This window comes from Sorex araneus, chromosome 1 (assembly GCF_027595985.1).
Source record: "Sorex araneus isolate mSorAra2 chromosome 1, mSorAra2.pri, whole genome shotgun sequence".
Lineage (NCBI taxonomy): Eukaryota > Metazoa > Chordata > Mammalia > Eulipotyphla > Soricidae > Sorex > Sorex araneus.
Window position 1 is genome coordinate 282,808,064 of NC_073302.1, and position 7,898 is coordinate 282,815,961.

Genomic DNA, 7,898 nt, shown 5'->3' on the forward strand with positions numbered 1-7,898 from the left:
ATCAGCCCTGGATTCCAATACTCTACATGGTCCCAGGTGCTGCAGCTGCACCAACAGCTACAAAACATATTTATTTTTCTTTTCTGCAAACCAGAGCCTGAGAGACAGCTATTGTCCCCATAATTTCATCAAAGCCATTCATAAGAGTTTTGACTTTGTAAATCAATGACAATCACACTCCTATATTCCAAGACAATTAAAATTACCTCATTTGTTTAGAAAACTCATGTAATCTATGATAAGCACTTATTAAATCAGGATTAATACAACAAAGTTCCATACGTATTTAATTAAAAACCTTTTTGATATGCTATTCTTTAACATCGATGTCATAATTTTATTTGATGTAAACTTTGTTACTCATTTGTATTTTTTCCTAAAAGATTGGTGACTTTTCCTTTTGTGTTCTTCCCAAATCCAAAGCATTAAAATAACTCTAAATACTTATATTCTTTCTATTAGGCCAGAGTTTTCATCCGTTTGGGTAAAAGAGGACTAATAAAGTTTTAGTATTAAACACTGACTTTTTAGGGAAATACAAAAATGCACTTGATCAGATTAGCTCATTTTAACCAGATTATATTTCCTGTAGCTTGCTTTTTTTTTTGTATTGATACCTAAAAGATGGTTTTGATAACCTTTGGTTTTATGTATATTTTTTATACTCCAGCAGCAACAATAGCAAGAAAAATATGTCAGAGTTTTTCTACATTTCTGGGAAGCTTAAGAAAATATTCATAAAATGTAAAATGTTTACTATATTCTGTCTTTAAGAAACAATTGCAAAATGTTTCTACAATGAAAGAAACTAGAACTCCCTGAGTACTGATCAAATATATTTCAAATAAGATAATATTTTACAGATTATTTTAAAATACAAAAATGAAGATTTTCAAAATAATTAAAAGCCTTACTGAATAGATAAACACAATCATTCCTACTAGCATAACTGATTTTTTAAATGGGTAAAAAGAATGAGTTACATTATGGGCCGGAGCGATAGCACAGCGGGTAGGGCGTTTGCCTTGCACGCGGCCGACCTGGGTTCGATCCCCGGCATCCCATATGGTCCCCCAAGCACTGCCAGGAGCAATTCCTGAGTGCAAAGCCAGGAGTAACCCCTGAGCATCGCTGGGTGTGACCCAAAAAGCAAAAAAAAAAAAAAAAGAATGAGTTACATTATCAATATTCTGTTTATTTTTAAAAACTTTATTACAAATTTATAATTGTTTCCTGAAGCAGTATTATTATAATATGTAGTTGCCCTGCAATTTTTTGAAAGGGAAACACCATTCTTGAAATATTTATTTTCACATTATAAATACTCATTTAAAAGTACAACAATATAAGTTTCTGAAAAAATCAGAATGATATAATTATAACTATGGTTTTTAAGTATACTGTCATTTATTGATATAAAATTTGAGAATATTAGCTTAGAAACAAATACATTTTAAATAATTTACTAACATTTTAAAATTATTACTTACAAACATCAATTTCTATATTTATAAATTTAGAGTGATATTCACGCAGCCGACCCGAGTTCGGCCTGACAAGCTACCGAGAGTATCGAGCCCATACTGCAGAGCCTGGCAAGCTACCCGTGCATATTGGATATGCCAAAAACAGTAGCAATAAGTCTCTCAAGACTTATTGTTAAGTCTTGAGAGACGTTACTGGTGCCCGCTTGGACAAATTGATGAGCAACGGGATGACAGTGACATAATAATATTGATACATGATTTACTCACATTCAAGAAAAAGACACTACTGAAAAACCTGACTAATCTATAAAGCACTACAAATATAATTCACAGTAACTATTATCAACATCAATATCTTAATGATGTATGACAGAAGAAAATACAAAGAATTAACATTGATTTATAAAGCTGCTGGATATTTTCTGCAATTATTAAATCATGATTAATTGAGTCACATTCTTTATAAATGGTCAGTGAAATATGACTTTCTAGAAATCAAAATAAAAACAACTCAAAAGTCCACCTAAATTGTTTAAAAATTTAATTGAAATTGTGTCAAGTTGTGTTTTCATATAGTTACCTCTACTCACTTTCTTGATTATTTAAGAAGTTTTTAAGTTATATATAAATTCTCTGGGACATGTTTTACAGTTGCATCAATTGCATATAATTCAATGATATAAATAATAATTTGCTTTTTATTTTGTCCTTGCTACAGATGTCTGTACTTTATGGGCTTTTTATACTGGTACAGTGAAATATTTATTTTTAATTTCATCTAGCTTGCAAAAGTGTATTTTTATTGTCATAGAGATGACACTAGATACTGAAATATAAAGGTCATTTGTTTATTAAACACAAGGTCACAAATTATTGTGGCCTTTTATTTTATGACAAATTCCATCAGCTTTTCTAGGTTAAGATTGATCTCTATCCTGCCTGCCATCTAGATTGTCAGATATAGTTTTATTAGGATTGACCTGTCAACCATGACGTGTTGTCAGCCACAGTCCTGAAAAATAAAACTAGTTCATACATTTTCAGAGCTTCAAATTTTGCTCAGCCAAATCTTTCAGCAGTTTTGTACCTTTCTAAGGGATTTCTCAATAACCTTACTTTTAAATTTAGTGTATTACAATTTAATGAACATTTGCGATGCATCAAAACTGGATTCCAGTAAATTCATAATCAGAGGTAAAAGAGCTTCCTCTAAGATATGTACCACTATGACTAAGTCACTCTCTTTTCTAAGTATTCCATTGTCTAACTTGTTACTCCCATAAGACATGGCGTTTGGTATATATACCTGGCAGGAGAGATACCACGATCATGAAGATGGTTTTCCTTGGGTGGGGCTTGTTCACTGCACTCTGGATGTGCTGACCTCTGAGATTTTCCCAAATGTGGGAAACTCTACTGCATAACTTGTGGTAGTGGAGATAGAATTGCACCCTTCCTTGTAACCAAAAATGTTTGCTGTTTATGTTTTTTCCTAGCATTGTTTAGACCTTGTAAAAGATCATTGCTTATGATATAAAATCCCCTATTTTCTATCTTCCCTAGATTTAAATGCTTTAATTTACTGTAATCATAGTTATATATGTAGTTATATATATGCATATGTATTTGCATATATCTGTAGCACTGTAGAACTGTTGCCCCATTGATCATCGATTTGCTCTACTGGGCACAAGTAACGTCACCATTGTGAGACTTGTTGTTTCTGTTTTTGGCTTATCGAATATGCCATGAGAAGCTTGCCAGGTTCTGCCGTGCAGGCGGGATATTCCCAGTAGCTTGCGGGCTTTCCGAGAGGGACAGAGGAATTGAAGCCAGATCAGGTGCTTGTAAGGCAAACACCCTACCTACTGTGCTATAACTCCAGACCCCATTCAAATATCATATATCATATTAATATTAATAATATTTATATTATATATTATCACCATATGTTCATGCTAGATTTAATGAGTCAAATGATAAAGTAGAATTCCTTTTTTCAGATCATAACTTCATATGTATTTCAAAATATAATAAAAATCTTTTTTGCAAGAATTGATCTTTCACGTGTATGACCTACATAACAACTAGCATCAAATAAGGATCTGTTCATTTTTTTTATTAAGGGTTTTATTAAGCTGAAGTCAATTATCTTGTCCTACCTCCTACTGTATTTTCTAATTCTGTTTGGCTATCTTTAGCATCCAATTCTTTTCCTTACTCACCTACCCACAAATCACATGTATCTGACCTATTGCCCAAAGAACTCCTATTCCTTTGTGTTTCTTTATAAAGCAGCCAAACAATGTGAGTTTCCCACCCTTCCAAAATGCCCAAGGATTTATCACTCCTGGGTCTTGATCCTTATACTCCTTCCCAGAAAGAAACTTTCTACAAAAGTTAATATTCAAAACACCTAGGATATTTGCATTCAATTTTTAACACTTTTTCTCCTCATGATTTGACCTACTTTTCTTAAACCTCTCTCTCCATAATTATATAAATATATGAAAAGTTATGTATAATATTTTTCACATATATGTGCCATAAAAAATTGAGGGTCACACCTGTCAGTACTTACTCCTTGTTCTGTGCTCAGGAATGACTTCTGAACGGCTCGGGGGGACTAATGGATTCCTGGCATCAAACTGGGGTTGCTTCAATCTAAGCAAATTCCTTGCATGTGCTATCTCTCCTGCTGAACTATCTCTCCAGTCACCAAACTATCTGTGCTTTTCAAATAATTTAGCTTCATTTATCTTTTTTTCTTCATCCTTTATTTTTTTTTTATGGAACAGTACTTACAGAGAATCCTAGACTGAATTATGTAAACTATATTAGTTCTGCTTCTTGGGATCTCAAGGCACACAGGGATCCTCAATCACCAGGGTACTCCTGCTGGTATTCATGGAGAAAGAGTAGATCAGCAACCAGAAGTGCTTGTGCCTTTATTGTCTCAATTAATTATGCCTGGTTTTAAACTATGTATGGATGGGAGGAAGAGAATAGTTATTATATGACTTCTGCCTCTGTTTCCAACTTCTGATTTTGCTGTGTTTTTCACCTTTCAACCATCCTTCATGCAGAAGTTTGCATTCTTGAATAATTCACTATCACTGTCACTGTCACTGTCATCCCATTGCTCATCGATTTGCTCGAGTGGGCATCAATAACATCTCTAGTGTGAGACTTGTTGTTACTGTTTTTGACATATCGAATACACCACAGGTAGCTTGCCAGGCTCTGCCATGCGGGCGAACTACTCTCAGTAGCTTGCCCGGCTCTCCAAGAGGGGAGTAGGAATTGAACCCAGGTCAGCTGTGTGTACGGCAAATGTCCTACCACTGTGCTATCGCTCCAGCCCCTTGAATTATTAAGTGTTCAATACTCTCCTCTTATGGAATAGGACATTCCACAAGTGTCCTATATTTATGTGTTTATATTTTCTTTTTGACACTCAATCAGAAACTTATTAGGTTCCTTTCATTTTAATCAACTACACTTCTGAAATATATTTTCTAAAAAGCTACCTTGTTGCTTTTTAAAGCATCCAGTATTACGTGTTGGAGGAGTTGAGCTGGAAGGTGAGACCATTGGTTGATTCAAAATCTACAGCAAAGCAATCAGAGATCCCTTACCTAAAACCCCAGTACCCTGAATATTTGATCTACTCACATGTCCCGTATAAGTTTTCCTCAAGATGCAGCCTTAGGAAAGTTTGTGTTATCAAATACATGTACCTAGTGCATTTAAGGTACTAAGTCAAGGTGGAATTGCTGAACAGCAAAACTGTAAGTAATTACTGAAGTAGGAAGTTGGTCAGAGTGCTGCTGAAATTCTGAAGATGCTGCAAGAGGGAGTGGAGATCTACTTGTCAAGTTGCACAAGATGGAGCTTATCTGCACATGCCCTTTGACTTGGAGACGACTATCAAGCTAAACGCAGTGTGAGAGCTAGACCCTGTTTTTTTTTTTTAATTTTATTGAATCACTGTGAGATAGTTACAAGCTTTCATGTTTGGGCTACAATCTCACAATGATCAAACACCCATCCCTCCACCAGTACATATTCCCCACCACCAATATCCCGGGTATACCCCCCCTTTCCCACCCTCCCCCTGCCTCTAAGGCAGACAATATTCCCCATACTCTCTCTCTACTTTTGAGCATTATGGCTTGCAACACAGACACTGAGAAGTCATCATTTTTGGTCCATTATCTACTTTCGGCATGCATCTCCTATCCGGACTGGTTCCTCCAGCCATCATTTTCTTAGTGATCCCTTCTCCATTCCATCTGCATTCTCCCCCTGCTCATGAAGCAGTCTTTCAGCTATGGGGCAATCCCACTGGCCTTGTATCTATTGTCCTTGGGTGTCAGCCTCATGTGATGCTACCCCACACTCCACAAATGAGTACAGTCCCTCTATGTCTGTCCCTCTCTTTCTAAATCATTTCAATTAGCATGATACTCTCCATGTTTATCCATATGTAAGAAAACACGCAACCCGGAGATTCTTCTGGCAGCAATTTATTTGGAAACCTTCTCATGCAAAACGGGAAAGAAGAGGAACGAGGGACGAATGAGAAGAAACCACACCTAGCTAGGCAGTTTCCCTCCTTATATACCCCTCGCTGCCTGCTTACGCCCAAGTGTGTGCAGCTGATAGACTAGTTACAGCTCGTGGCATGACAAGACATCCTGATTCCTTATCAGGTCTTATCTACTAAGCACAGTGTAATTAACACGAAACAGGTGTCCACGAAGCACGGTCCCGTGGCGGCTCTCCACAGCCATCTATAAGCAAATTTTATGACTTCATCTCTCCTAACAGCTGCATAGTATCCCATTGTGTAGATGTACCAAAATTTATTTAACCAGTCATCTGTTTTAGGGCACTTATGTTGTTGTTTCCATATTTTGGCTATTGTGAACAGTGTTGCAATGAATATGTAGGTACAGATGTCATTTCTACTGTGCTCTTTTGCATCCTTGGGATATATTCTCAGAAGTGGTATTGTGGGGTCATATGGAAGCTCAATTTCTAGTTTTTGAAGGACTGTGCATATTATTTTCCAGAAAGCCTCGACCAGTCCACATTCCCAACAGTGAAGGAGCCTCTCTTTTTCCCCACATCCATGCCAGCACTGGTTGCTTTTGTTCTTTTGAATATGTGGCCAGTCTCTGTGCTGTAAGATGATATATCATTGTTGTTTTGATTTGCATCTCCCTGATGACTAGTGCAGAGTGGAACAAGGAAAGCCTCTTCAACAAGTGGTGCTGGGAAAACTGAATAACTATCTGCAAAAAAAAAAAAAAATGAACTCTGACCTCTGTCTAATGCCAGGCACAAAAGTCAGATCGAAGTGGATTAAAGACCTCAATATCAGACATGAATCTTTTGGGTTTTTTTTTCTGCTTTTGGGTCTAACCTGGCGATGCACAGGGGTTATTCCTGGCTCTGCACTCAGGAATTACTCCTGGCGGTGCTCAGGGACCATATGGGATGCTGGGAATCGAACCCAGGTCTGCTGCGTGCAAGGCAAATGACCTACCCACTGTGCTATTGCTCCAGCCCCTCAGACACGAATCTATAAGGTTCATAGAAGAAAATGTAGTCAGAACTCTCCATGACATTGAAGCTAAAAGCATCTTTAAGGACGAAACAGCACTGACTATGCAAGTCGAAGCAAACATAAACAAATGGGACTACATCAAACTAAGAAGCTTCTGCACTTCAAAAGAAATAGTGACCCAAATACAGAAAGAACCCACAGAATGGGAAAGAATATTTACCCAATACCCATATGATAAGGGATTAATATCCAGGATATACAAGATACTTGTAGAACTTTATAAGAACAAATCCTCCAACCCCATCAAAAAATGGGGAGAAGAAATGAACAGAAGTTTCCTCAAAAATGGACCCTGTTTTTTAGGGGCCATATAGCACAGATGTGAAGGCATTTCTTTGAGCAGAGTCAATCTCACTTTAATCCCAATCTTGATTTAAACATTGGTACCACCACACAGGATCCCCTCACACTAATCGGACTTTCACTTGAGGACTGAGCCAACAGGAAGCCCAGAGCACCACCAGGTGTGGCCTACTCTTCCACCCGAAAAATAAACAATAGTAATTTTTTATTCCTAAAAGTAATATGTATTTTAAGGACTCATTTAATCTTCAGTGTACAGCTCACTTATCTGTACTCTGAGCAAGTAAGTCAAACTCATTTCTTAAACCCATCCACTTACTTTATTTGGCAATAATCCTGTTGGTTTCTTCATCATTTGAAGTTTTATAAGAAACTTGTCTTTCTTTACCCAATTTAAGTAACAGGGAATATGTAGTTGCACTAATTATGTTGCAAAAAATTTTAACCCAGGGAAAGACAAGATGTTTGAAGAT

At 36.7% G+C, this 7,898-nt stretch overlaps 1 non-coding gene across 1 annotated transcript; it reads left to right on the top strand.

Annotated features, from left to right (window-relative positions):
- Positions 1–2,785: 2,785 nt before the first annotated feature.
- On the top strand, positions 2,786–2,947 carry LOC129401409 (U1 spliceosomal RNA). The gene has a single exon (XR_008628325.1). It is a non-coding gene; the product is annotated as a U1 spliceosomal RNA (small nuclear RNA).
- Positions 2,948–7,898: the final 4,951 nt, after the last annotated feature.